Source organism: Heptranchias perlo, chromosome 10, assembly GCF_035084215.1.
Source record: "Heptranchias perlo isolate sHepPer1 chromosome 10, sHepPer1.hap1, whole genome shotgun sequence".
Lineage (NCBI taxonomy): Eukaryota > Metazoa > Chordata > Chondrichthyes > Hexanchiformes > Hexanchidae > Heptranchias > Heptranchias perlo.
In genome coordinates, this window is record NC_090334.1 from 64,338,517 (window position 1) to 64,352,757 (window position 14,241).

The window sequence follows — 14,241 nt, forward strand, 5'->3', positions numbered from 1 at the left end:
AACATAGGACCCTGATCTTCATATATTCCTGAGGCAATGGTGATGGGGAAGTAGGTGCCTCTGCCACCTATAAAGGTTGCGCGGTGAAAGGGGCAGCAGGTGGGAACAGAGTGGTCAGTACTCCCAATCTATTTTAACTGTTCGCGGTCGCTGATTCAAAAAAGGACAAAGTACAGATAAATAGAAAAACGGTTATAAAAGAAATGTATATACATGATCAAAGAGTATTGAATGGTGAATAAACCAAACTTCAGTTCACATTTCACGTGTTCTTTTAAAATTGTAGCTTCTTTTTAAATCACAGTCTTTCTTTGATAATGGATACTGATCAGAAACAGGAACCCTGGTTGATTTTTCTTTCCTGGCTCCAAGTTGTTCCATTCCTGTTACATGTGAATTTTGCATTATATGTAAGGGATTGAAACTGGTGATTTAATCCACAGAAATTCTTTATGTCAGCAGTTTTTCTTTCCTACCATGGACTGCATAATGCAATTTGCATAACTGTGGCATTTTCACATCTTTGCAAACATTTTTCATGAAGTCAGTGCAGTGTTTTTTTGCACAAACCTTTCACAGCTGCTACTTTCCTTTGTGTCCATCCACATTCTGAGCTGCAGCGTAATAGCAATACTAGCAGGTCTTTCATGGTGATGCTCACGGTCAGTTGGAAGATACACTGGGCTAGAATTTCCACAGTGGCTCCCCGACCTCTCGCCTTAACTTTTGGTGGAAGGTTGGGGGAAATTCCGTTAACACCATTTCCCAGCTAAGTTATCGTGACAGATCAGAGGAACCCTGTCGGAAATCTCAGGCCACTGTTTTGTACGGACAGGAGTTCTAGGCACACAATGTATTATTCTGCTGCTAAGGCGGTGGTGTGGGCACAAGATATAATTGCTGTGAATAGGCCTATCCAGAAGTCAATCAGAGGCTAAACACATCACAAGGTCAATTACAATCAACCTTTTTCTCTGGTGCTTGTAAATCCTCTGGTATTCCCATAGGCCAAAAAGAAAACCAAAGTCACTGGCTTTTTCCGAGCAACATTGGGCCCAATGTGCTTTCATCCCAAGCTCATAAGATTTCCCCTGTGTGCTATGGGCAGTGAAATAGTAACTGGGTTGATAATGAACGCATTTATGCTTTTGCTACACCTAATACATAGAGAAAGTCTTCACTCTGGTTTCTCATTACTGGTTGATATTATTCTGTGCTGCATGAGTTAACAGCAAACATTAACGGCTTCTCCAAACATTGGGCAAAAACAAGACCCATGATTGACAGTCTTCCTCAGGTTATTTCAATTGGTAATTACAAACACTGATTAGCTGACATGGTAAACTTTTAAAAGCTTTTTTCCCCAGATAATGCTCCTTACAATTTACGTCAGAATTTAGCATTTAGAATAGGTAGGATTAATTAAACACTAATGACAGATAAAAGGTTTTTTTTACTGTTCAGCTGATGAAGTCAAATTCAGTGTGATACTGCATAATCCATCTAATCTCATCAAAACCTGGGCGTAATCACGGGCAATTTCGAAATAGCAGCAAAAAAAATCAAAAGCATTCATTACTTAGTTAAAGAGATGCACAATAGTACATATTCATCGCAGGTGGTACAGAAAACGCATGATCAATTTTCTATAAACAAAGCTGTATTCATCTCATCCGACACAGGCATATTTTGTTCCTTGACTGAGCTTTCTATATTTTCTATATTTATTTAGTAATGAACAACAGTTTCACGTAAATGTTCAACCGGAAACATTAGAGGAGTTGTGTTTCACATTTGAAGCCATTACTTGTTGCTGTAGAGTCATGAGGATTCATCTTTTAAACTAAAGAAAGAACGAACTTGCATTTATATAGCGCCTTTCATGACCTCAGAATGTCACAAAGCACTTCACAGTCAATAAAGTATATTTTTTTAAAGTGTAATCACTGTTGTAATGTAGGAAATGCGGCAGCCAATTTGGACACAAGGTCCCACAAACAGCAATGGGATAATGACCAGATACTCTATTTTGGTGATGTTGGTTGAGGGATAAATATTGGTCAGGACACTGGGGAGAACTCCCCCGCTCTTCTTTGAAAAGTGCCATGGGATCTTTTACGTCCACCTAAGAGAGCAGACGGGGCCTCGGTTTAACATCTTATCCAAAAGACAGAACCTCTGACAGTGCAGCATTCCTCTCAGTACTACACTGAAGTGTCGGCCTACATTATGGGCTCAAGTCTCTGGAGTGAGACTTGAATCCAGAATCTTTTGATTCAGAAATGAGAATACTACTACGGAGCCAACTTCATTTGAAATTGCAAGCTCATGATTTTGCTGCTAAGATAATGATTGAAAAAAGCATGAGAAGTACCTGGAATGCTCAAACAACCATTTAGTCTTAGCTTATCATAGTTCATCTATAATAATAAGTATCTATGGCACATTCTTCACAATCTATCATGTATGAAATATTGGGGCAATATGCTAAATAACATATGCTATACAAAGTTCAAACCCAAGTTATTTGGGGTTATTTGAGTGATGTGGATTGATAGTCACTTGCTGCTAGGAATGAATGATCCTTCAACTGGTGGGCAGTCTATTGAAAATAAACAGGGGTGAGCAGGAATCGCCAACCTCGTGCTCCATGCAAACAGTGCCATCCAGTAACTTTATCTCCATATTTATGTAATTGTTTACATCCCCCCAAAAAAATTGAGATGGAAAACAGTTGGTTTTAGACTTTTTAAAACCTTAAATAGAGATTACGCTAAAAAAATGGCAACAAACGTGGGTGTGGCTTGTACACAGATGAGACTTCTAAATGGGCTTGCAGGTAGCTGTTGTCTCTTCACTGAATAGAAATATTCACTTGCATATTCAATTATTCTAAGTATGATAGTTTGCATAATTTATTTCCTCTGATTATCTTAATAGTCTCCAGTTATAATGAATTTTAGCATCTGCTGAGGGGTTAGTACTCATCTGTGACTTATAAAATCCATCACAAATTCATAGGCCTGTTATTTTTTTCATTTTGCATAAGTTATGTAATATCGTGAACCTAAATCTATAGATTTATAATATCTAGGATTTGGAATACTTCTAAATCTTTTAAGTTTAATATATTTTTAGGGGCTCAGCATCTCTATATAACTCCTCGAAGAAAATAATATTCGAGAATATAGACAGTAACTATAATGTGAATGTCTGGTGTGAAGCTAATGAAATGATGCTGATATCTATGCAAACCCTGCAATAAACCTGCCTATTCTATAAATCCACTACTGTTTGACTGTTTCCTAAATCAGGCACCGCTGGGTTGGATTTTGTGCTAACTCCATTTACTGCTCAGATTTGTCAAATGTAGTAGACGTGGGAGGGAGGTGAGTGGGGGGGAAATGAGTTGCTAGGAATTTGTGACTTAAATACGCATACATATTTATCTCTCGAGAACATCATAATTCATGACTCTGTGTGCAAGCAAAAGGGGAAAATGTTAAGAGCGGGACTGAAGTGCAAGATTCTGTGTAATTAATTACTCTCAAAGTATCTGATCCATCATCTTCCTTCTCAGATTCCCCTTGGAAATCTTCAGAAGTTCTAAATCAGATCAAAGCATGAATTCTAACAACGCTTGTAAAGCAAACTATCTTCACACGGTATAAATTATGGTCTGGAATTTCCTTGGAATTGCTCTCACTCCTCTGTTGTAACTTCACAGTGGAAACTCCATTTCCGCCGCAATCCTGACGAAGTTAGGGCAGCGGAGCGGGAGCAGTTCTGAGGAAATCCCAGAGCGAGAAAAGAAACTGATGATCTTACCTTTCTCGGTCATCCCTTCCTCCTACTACTCCCCGGCTTTTAAAATGTAAGCTTGGTGTCACCTGATTACCACTACTTGATTTATCAGGGCCAACTTTACGAACACAAGCTCCCGGCGGTAGACTTGCCTGCTGGCTGCACCTATTGGAAAATTGTGCCCTCTATAATCAAATGGAGAGAAAATCATGTGGCCACAATTTCCCTATATTTTCATTACCATTGATTTCACCAGTAGCAAGTCTATCACTTCTGTCTTTTGACACAAAAGTAGGCATAAATAGAAATATGCAGCTGTTTACACACATTCAAGTAACAGGCCTGGGATGAAGTAGAGAGTAGCACATTTAGTTTTATTACAATGAGCACAATTATAATTTCTATAGTTTTATGTTTGCTTGTAAGAATCACTACATTAATTATACCACTAACAATTAAATTTTAAGACAACAGCTTTTTACATAAATTGAGTACTTTACATCAAAAGGAAAGCTTTGATGTAATTACAAGTCTTTAAAAAGATCTGAATAACAATTTAAAAAATTAATGATTCTGTTAAGTGACTTTGTACTACGGAAATGCACTGAAAAATATTATTTTCTATCAGGGTTGAGTTGAGTGCAGGGCAGTCTGGAGAACTTAATCTAATATAAGAAACAGTGGGGTTGATTTTCCATGCTTGTCATGGATGGTGGGGGAATACTGTGGTGCAGACTTTGTGTATTCCTGAGTGGTGCATTGCTGATACTGCCTAATAGAGTCAAAGAATTATAGTTTCATAGCACAGAAGGAGACCATTCAGCCCATGGCGGCTGTGCTGGCTCTCTGAAAGAGCTATCTGTTTAGTCCCATTTCCCTGCCCTTTCCCCATATCCTTTTAAATTTCAAATAGTTATCCACATTCCTTTTAAAAGCTATCATGAATTCTGCTTCTGGTTCCACAGTTTCTGGTGGGATATTGCATGCCCCATTCCCTGCTCTGGATAAAAGAAAATCCCCCAACCTCTCTTTTCATTCTTTTGACGACCTTGAACCGTCAGTGTAAGTGCGGCAGACCAGCCACTGTAGACCTATGTTCCTGACTCTGTTGGAGTATCTAGGGAGAGGGTGGAGTCAGTTCATATGGTGGAGTCAGCTGATTTAAATATCTTTGGCCGGTGTCCGCACCAGTATGGGTGCATCTTGGATACCTGCTAGAGAAGGGGGGATTAAAGATGCAGTGCTGGAAGTCTGCACGGGGAGGGGAGGGCCTGCTCTCCAGTTGGCCGGCCCCGATTGAAGAGGATGGACATTCCGCAAGCACCAGTCCCATGCAGATATTGACAGCAGCTACTCATTTCGGTGGTGGAGACCTGGCGTTTCCAAGCCCTGCCCAATTTTCATTGGCTAGGCCGCTAGCACTCAACGTATCTCCTCTCCATTACACCAGTGACCTCAAGGAAATTCGCGGCCAACTTTATCAAAACCCCTTATCATTTTAACACGTATATCAAATCACTTCTTACCCCTCTCTGTTCCAGTGAGAAAAGTCCCCAGTTTCTCTGGTCTCTGCTCATAAGCAAATCCTCTCATTCCTGGTATTAACCTAGTAAATCTCTTCTGCACCTTCTCAATGGCCTAGAAATGCTTCCTAAAGTTGGGCACCTAAAAATAAACGCAATGGGTGAAGTTTTCTGAGACACCATACTGCCCATACACAACTGTTAGTTAATCAGAAAACGATGGTTGTGTTGCCCGTGATTTTCTATCCTTGATTTAAAAAGACAGAAAATCACTGGCAGTGCACCTGTGATTTTCTGATAAGCCACAAACTGCATGGCAGGCCCTGCCCGTAGCTAAGGAACTGGGCCCAATGTCCAGCTCTTCTGTTGTGTTCCTGCTGGACTTAAAGCAGGACTGTATCGGAAGGGCCATCGATTTCCACCTCCCCCCCAACATGTTTACTGCCTATCTATATCAAAACATGATTCAAAATACAGAGCACTTTCTAACGGTTAATAACAGCAGAGATTGCTGTGTGGAAAATACTGAGGCTTTATTTCTAAACTAATGGTGTAATTTTCCACAACTACTACCGTGTGATTCCAGACACTCAGTAGCAATGTGACCCTGGTGACTGGAGATCTATGAAAACAATACATTTGCCAAAAACTAGTTTGCTGAAAGAAGAGTTTCAGCAAAAGTGAACTACGAGCTAATCATATGCCTCAGGAATCTGTAGGATATATGAAGATGACAGGAATTGTATTTTTACAGAATTATCGATTTATGTCCTGACTTAATGCAGATTCCATGCGGCAACATATTTTTTGAAAGGAATAAAAACGAATAATTCTTTTCTCCTTAAATGCCTGACAGGAGCTCAGAGCCTCTGCTTCAGGGTCTCAAGACAAAGTGTCAGAGACATTTTTATTGTTGCGACATAAGAAATGCAATAGCTCCAGGCTTCAGCAAGACGGGTTTCACAGTTACACAAGTACTGGAAGTGACAGTGCACGGTTATTCATGTATTGTACTCCAGAAATGACGTCCATCAGCTGCCATCAGTGCAAAATGATTGCCATTTGCTTTCACCTAATGGGCAGTGGTCCCGAGTGATCAATGTTGTCATTGATTTTACAGTGAGCGATTCTGATGCTTTACACATATGACTGACAAGCATTCAGATAGAAGTCAAACAAAGACTAATGGCTTCACTCAGAATGCACTTTTTAAACCTACAATGCCTGTGGCAGAAGGGTGAGTTAAGGTGGTCAGTCATGTGTATAAATATATTGTAAGTCACCCTTCGAGCTAAACAGAAAAAAAACCAAGTGCAATTTGTAGTTTTCCCAATGGTTTATTAAACTAGGAGAAAAATGTATTTGTTATAAAACAGAACCTCCTGGCTGCGGGCAGTCCATTTCAATTAAACATACTCACCTCCTCCTCCCAGAGAGAGACAGTCTTTTGTTGGTCCATTGCTTGCTTTTTGACCCTTCCATGTTAGTCTTTTGCTCTTTCACTGCCTCCATGCTGAACTATTTTTCTCAATTAGTAAGGGATGGAGAAGAACGGAAGAAAAAGAAGAAAAGGAATTGTGGAGCAATGAAACAGCAATTATTATGGTTCTGAAAATCTGAAGTCAATTAACCTGGGGGAGGGGGGGGAACGCAGGGGTGCGGTGTGATGGGGGGGAGGAGGGTTGGGTACCCCAGGAGCCATTTTGTGGTGATGTTAGAGATCAAGACCAAGGAATCCATCTTGTATGTAAAGGATTAAATTGATATTAATTTTCATTTTATATTAAGCTCTATAGTTAAAAGTCTATGACTGAAAGACTGCAAATATAGCTGACAACGTAGTTATCAGTGTCTGTACAAAGGACAGAAGAGGCCTGCTTCTGGGTTAGGTCACACATTGTTTACGTTTAGAGATTAAGTTATCTGTAACTAACCATAATAATACATTCTATGCCTTATTAATCGTAAACACCAGTGTTTTCTGTTCCCCTGCAGAACCACGGGCTTCTGGGTTGGGTAGAAGGGTCGGTAACCAGGGGACACAGAGGTAATTGGCTAAAGAACCAGAGGTGAGATGAGGAGAATTTTTTTCATGCAGTGAGTTGTTGTGATCTGGAATGCATTGTCTGAAAGGGTGGTGGAAGCAGATTCAGTAGTAACTTTCAAAAGGGAATTAGATAAATACTTGAAGGGGAAACATTTTCAGGGCTACGGGGAAAGGGGAGAGGGTGGGACTAATTGAATAGCTCTTTCAAAGAGCTGGTACAGGCAGCCTGTTGGGCGGGAAAGCAGCCGGGGAGTGGATGGAAGGTAAGTGCGGGTTTGGATGGAGGGGAGGGTGTCGGGGAGCGATCGGGGTCTTCGGGGTTTGGAAGGGGGATGATTGTGGGCAATGACAGAGGAAGTTCGACATCATTGGTGGGGGGGGGGGGGATGTCGGACATTGAGGGGGGGAGGTGCTGAGCAGTCGAACATCGTTGGGGGGGGGCGAGCAGTCAGACATCATTCGGGGGGAAGTCAGACATTGTTGGGGGGGGTGGGAGCTGAGCAGTCGGATATCATGGTGGGGGCGTGACCAGTCAGACATTGTTTTGGAGGGGGGGTGAGCAGTCAGACATTGTTCGGGGGGGATGTTGGTCATTGTTGGGGGGGTGAGCAGTCGGACATCATTGCGGGGGGGGGGGGTGGTGAGCAGGCAGACATCGTTCAGGGGGGATGTCGGACATGGTTGAGGGGGTGAGCAGTCAGGCATTGTTGGGGGGGGTGAGCAGACAGACATTTTTGGGGGGGTAAGTCGGACATTGTTGGAGGGGTGAGCAGTCAGAGATCGTGGTGGGCTGAGCAGTCAGACAACATTGGGGAAGGAAGTTGGACATCGTTGGGGGGTTCGAGCAGTTGGAGATCGCAGGGAGGTTGGGGGGATTTGGAGATCATGTGGTCTGATCGTGGGGTGTGTAAAGAGGTTAGCTTGGAGGGGCCGGGGGAAGCACTCCTGCTCCTCCTGGCCCACAGCAGTGCTGTAAATGTATTTACCTCATGGATCCAACCCTTCTCATCTCCTTTTATCTACTGGGAATCCCGCGGCCTGGGAAACCATGGGTTAAAAATAAGAATTTTGGCAAAATGGAGTCAGGCAGCCTCCTTAAAAGATTTCACTGATTGACCCCCCTCCGACCCGCCTCAGTTAAAACTGGAAGTGGGCGTATTGGAGCCGGGTTGTGGTCGCGTTGCAAAATGCTATTATTTTAACTTTCCACCCGCTCCAACCCACCTGTTCTTGGAGGTTAAAATTCCCTCCAACGTTTCAGGTCGATGAGCAGCTCTAATGAAAGGTCATCAACCTGAAACTTTAACTCTGTTTCTCTCTCCGCAGATGCTGCTTGATCTGCTGAGTATTTCCAGCATTTCCTGTTTTTATTTCAAATTTCCAGCATCCGCAGTATTTTGTTTTTGTGTTTGTAATCTCGATGTTGGCTGTGAGTATATGTTCATTTGATCTTTAATAAACGAGCAAAGGGTTTGACTCCACATCTCAAATTCATCCTTGGCATATAGATACAGGACCGAAGCATTTGTCTATATTATTGCAAAAATACACGACCTAACAGTGGATTTTGTATGCCCTGGTAGATTTTTCTTTTTCTAGAGACATGTTAATAAAAAAGAGAGGCTGATACTTGTGGAGGCAAGGGACTAGAAATTCAACTGTGTAAGTTCGACCCGTTGTATAGGCGCTAGGGGGCCTCCTGAAGTTCCAAAATGGCGTCTGGAATGCGCACGTGTGACGCGCGCCGGATGCCATCTTGGTAAAGGGGTGCCGCAGCCGCAGATAACGAACGCCGGCTGCATGTAAAGTAAGGAGAATACGCATTAGATCAGTGTGCAACGCTGATTTAAAGGGATAGACACCATTTTGGCACTTAATGCTGCAGCCAACTCATTGGGCTCGATTTTACCACCCGCTATCGGGTGCGTTCTCGGCGGGGGGACCCCGAAAATCGGGGAATCCCGGCGCGGGACCGGAGTCCGCCTCGATCCCGCCCACTTCTGGGTTCCCCACGGACGCGCCTGCGTGTGCGCGCAGCCCCCGCTGGTGGGAATCCCGCAGGCAATTAAAGCCAGCGGGATGCCACTTGACAGTATTTATTTAGCTATTTCAGGTCATTAACTGGCCTGATTGAGCTGTTTTATTAGGAAGGGTGGGATTTTACCTTGAACTGAGACTGTTTCCCATACTGGGGGAGAAACTCTCACTTCAAACGGACGTGTTGCAGCCAGCAGCCTGTGGCAGCTGCCAAGGTGCATTCCACAGGTGGGGGGGGAGGGGGGGAGACCCTTCACCAACGCAGGAGGCCACTCCGTCACATAGGGCAACGCTTGCCCTCCACCACCCTCCTCCCAGCGAGAAGATTCACCGACGTGGAACCGCAACCTCGGTGCGAGGACACACTTACCGACCTTGCAGAACCCCTCAGACCTACACCTTCCAGATGGGGGCCGCCTTGACCTCCTCGGAGGACGAACAGCATCACCAGCCTCAGCAGCCTCGCAGGCCACGCCGTCCGCCTCAGACACGTGGAGCCCCACAACACGGTGCTGTGGCACATCCACCTGCACAGCAGGAGGGAGGGCAACCGCAGAGAGAGATGCGTCGCAGGAGGCACTACCCTCCGCACAGGGTGTACAGACCGAGGCTCAGCTTCCTGGACCTCTCTGAGGAGCAGTGCATACGGAGGCTCAGAGTCAGTCGCCAGGTAGTCGCCGACATCTGCAGCCTCCTTAATGATGAGCTGCTCCCAGATGGACCAAGCAGCATCTTCTTACCCGTCGCTGTCAAAGTCACCACTGCCCTCAACTTCTTCGCCTCCGGATCCTTCCAGGGTGCCACCGGGGACATCACCGGGGTCTGTCAGTCGTCTGCACACAAGTGCATAAGGCAGGTCACCGATGGGTTGTTCCACAGGGCCTCGCACTACATCAACTTCGCCATGGATGAGCGCAGCCAGATGAAGAGGGCAGTTGGATTCCATGCTGTGGCTGGCTTCCCACGGGTGCAGGGTGTAATCGATTGCACCCACATCGCAATACGGGCACCTCCACATGAGCCAGGGCTGTTCATCAACAGGAAGGGGTATCACTCCATGAACGCCCAGCTCATCTGTGACCACCGCCAGAGATTCCTACACGTGTGCACCAGATACCCTGGCAGCTGCCATGATGCCTTCGTCCTCAGGGAGTCCACCGTCCTGCCCCTCTTCCACTCACCCAACACCGGCAACGGCTGGCTCCTCGGCGACAAGGGATATCCCCTGCACACGTGGCTTATGACACCTCTGAGGAACCCCATCACCGAGCCGCAGCGTCGATATAATGACAGCCACATTGCTACCAGGTCTGCAATTGAGCAGGCTATAGGGCTGCTCAAGATGCGCTTCAGGTGCCTTGATCGTTCTGGGGGAGCACTCCAATACACACCACTCAGAGTGGGACGAATTATAGTTGTCTGCTGTGCCCTGCACAACATGGCACAACAGAGAGGGGTGCCGCTGGAGGAGGCCCCATGCACATCCGCCACCCATATTGAGGACGACGATGAGGAGGAGGAGCAAGAGGAGGAGGAAGGACCCATGGGCCGAACACCGGCTCACCTGGATGCTCGTCAGGCCAGGGAGGCACTCATATGTCAACGGTTCTCCTAACATCAGACTGTCTGAGGCGTCCAGACCTCATCACGTGCACAGAGGAGCGGCCATACCAGCCCCCTCCACAGAAGAGTGGTGCCATTACTCCTGCACCCACTGTAGTGTGACCCAATGGGTGGGATCAGGTGTTCGTCGTCATGATGAGCCCCACGAAAGGGACCTATTGCACAAGCCGCTCAAGAATGGACAAGAGGTGGCAGTAGTGGTGAGAACAATTGTGTTTATTGTGTATGTGCAGTAAACGACTATAAATAAAAACATAACAAATTGTCATACACCCTGGTGCATTCCCTTTGTGTTCATAACACCCTAGCCTTACGTTTGCGGGAACCCCTACGTGGTGCTACCCCTGTGGCTCCAGCAGAGGTAGTGGCAGGTTGCTCTTGTTCGTGCCCTGACCGGGTAGATGCTTTGGGCCGACGCCCCCTGGGTTTCGGTGCCCGTGAGGGCACCTCCACAGACTGCTCCTCCTGCACCTGTGCAGGGGCAGACTCGGCCACCTGGAGAGGAGGCACCATTGTGGGTACTGGTTGAGAGGGGTGCAACGGGTGAGACGTGGGGGCACTTTTGAGTAGCGTCCCCACTTCCATGTCCCTGTTCACCATCTTCCCTCTCATGGCCTAGGCCCACATCACCCCTTCCACCCTGCTGGACGGCAGTTTGGATGAACTGTGTGAGACCTTGCAAGGCCTGTTTATGGCGGCAGAATGTTGCTCACCCTGAATCCGAACAGCCGTTGTCAGGGCCTGGATGGACTCAATGTTGAGCTGTGCGTGATGCTCGAGGGAGGCTAGCCTTTCCTCTACCGCAGACGTTCCCGCACCTACCCGCGACACTATCTCGCCAATACCCTCCTGTACTTGTGCCACCATTGCCCTCATGCAGGAGATGGACTCCTCCATCACCTGCGCGATTGTGGAGAGTGCGCGTGGCACCTCTTCCAGTACCTCGGCAATGTGCTGGTGCCCCTCGACGACTCTCCTTTTGACTGGTGGCCCCCTGGGTTCAGCATCTGGGTCCGGCTGAGCAGAGCCTGGAGAAGAGTGCTCCCACCGACGCGGACCCTCCGCGGCTGCCCCTGCCACCAGGGTCTGCTCATGCTCACATGTGCGCGGTGACTCACCATGTGCAATCCCAACTAATTGAGGAGGGGGACCCACCGAGGTGTGTGTATCTGCGCTGGTGGATGCTTGGCTCATATGTGACGATGGACCCTCAGAGACGGGCATGTCCTCTGAGGTATCGCCCTCCACAGACACGGCGCTCGCAGACGGCCCTGCAAGAGAACAAAGGGCATTAACAGGCATGTGGACAAATGTTGCGGTGCGGCAGATGCCAAGTGATGCTAAGATCATTCGCGATCATGAGTGCTGATTGTCAGCTTTCCGTTACTGGACGTTTCTACAGCTCCAGCCTCGCCATCCGCCACGGACAGGCAATGCAGCGTGTGGCTGATCTCCAAGGCGTCCAGCTCTGCGTGCGTTACAACCACCTCGTGTGGCGGGCCCCCTCCGGCGCGTGCCCTTTCCCGGGCGTTCTTGCATCTCTTCTCCTGTCAAGGCAAAACACAGATGCGTGATTGAGTGATGATTGCATTGTGAGACGCTTCAAGCATTGGTGTGGGTGGGTTGAGCGTGTGGGAGATGGATGGGAGGATGCGTGTGCCACATGCCCATCCCATTGTATGGGGATTGGGGTGTGTGGTAGTGTTCGAATGGGGACAGGGACGGTGGGTACGTGCAGGCACGGTGAGGATGATAGTTGAGTGGCTGTGAGGATTGATGCGGGAGCGCTGTGGTGGCAATTCAGAAGGGGTTGTGAGGTGTTTGAGGTGATGTGGAAGACGGAGTGTGGGAGAATGCGTTAGTGTACTCACTTTGCCGGACCTAGTGAGATCGTTGAATCTCTTGCGACACTGGATCCATGTTCTTGTGGTGTTGCCCCTGCTGCTAACCTCCGCGGCCACCTCCGCCCATGCCTTCCTGGTGGCGGAGCCAGGGCACTTCCTTCCATCGCTGGGGAACAACGTCTCCCTCCTCCTCCTTACCCCATCCAGCAGCAGCTGGAGTGAGTGGTCAGAAATCGTGGGGCAGCCTTACCCCTGGGGTGCTCCATGGTGTGCTACTTCTTGTTTGCAGCAGGAGAAGCATTGGTGGACTGCCCCTTTAAATAGATCTCCACCATCACTCAGACGTCACTGCGTATGCGCAGGCCGCCGGCGCGCAGCTGAGAAGCAGAAAATCCGTAACCACAGGTAAATGACTTCAATTATCCTGTGATCGCATGGGGGACGCACTCAATTCACTGGCCGCGTTACCCACGCGCCCGATAGACCCCCGCTGGGAACCCGCAGGCCTGCTAACGTCGGGCCCATTGTCTTAACAATGACTAGCTAATCATGTTGTAGACGGCCTGGAGGACCCACCCACCAGCGCTTTTTAAAGGGACCATGCCGGATTTACAGGTCAGTTGCTGGATTATTGCTTCTGGCTGCTGATGCATTTGTACCTGTTTTCGGAGATCTCCTATACTTGAATATTAGGACTAGAGGGCATAGCCTAACATTTAGAGCCAGGACTTGCAGGATCGAAGTTAGGAAATGCTTCTACATGCAAAGGTGGGAGAAGCTTGGAACGCTCTTCCGTAAATGGCAGTTGATGCGAGTTCAATTGTTAACTTTAAGCCTGAGATTGATAGATTTTTGTTATCCAAAGGTATTACGGGGTATGGGCTGAGGTGGGTATATGGGGTTAGTTCACAGACTAACCATGATATCATCGAATGGCGGAACAAGCTCGAGGGGCTAAATGACACTGCCACTTGCTGCCTCCTGTTATGCGCCACCTTCTTCTGCGAGAAAGCGGGTATCGGTGAGTGTCCTGCAGGATGTTTGGGTGATGTGCTTGTCATGGTTGAATAGCTGCCAGCGTGTGTGACCTGTGAGTTATGGGTGTGCAACTTGGAACAGTGGTAATGTGTGAGGGTGAGAGGAAGCATCTGATTTGAAGAGTTGTGTACTGATTGAAAGAGTTTGTTGGTATGTGGGTGATGGGGGGTGTAGTGCGTGGAGCAGTGGATGCGGCTACTGGTGCAGTTGGTAGGAGATTCCACTTGACAGTTGACCTCACTCACCTTGACCACTCGTGTCAAAGCATTGAACTTCTTCCTGCACTGCATCCATGTTCGTGGTTCTATGCGCCTGGCATTGACTT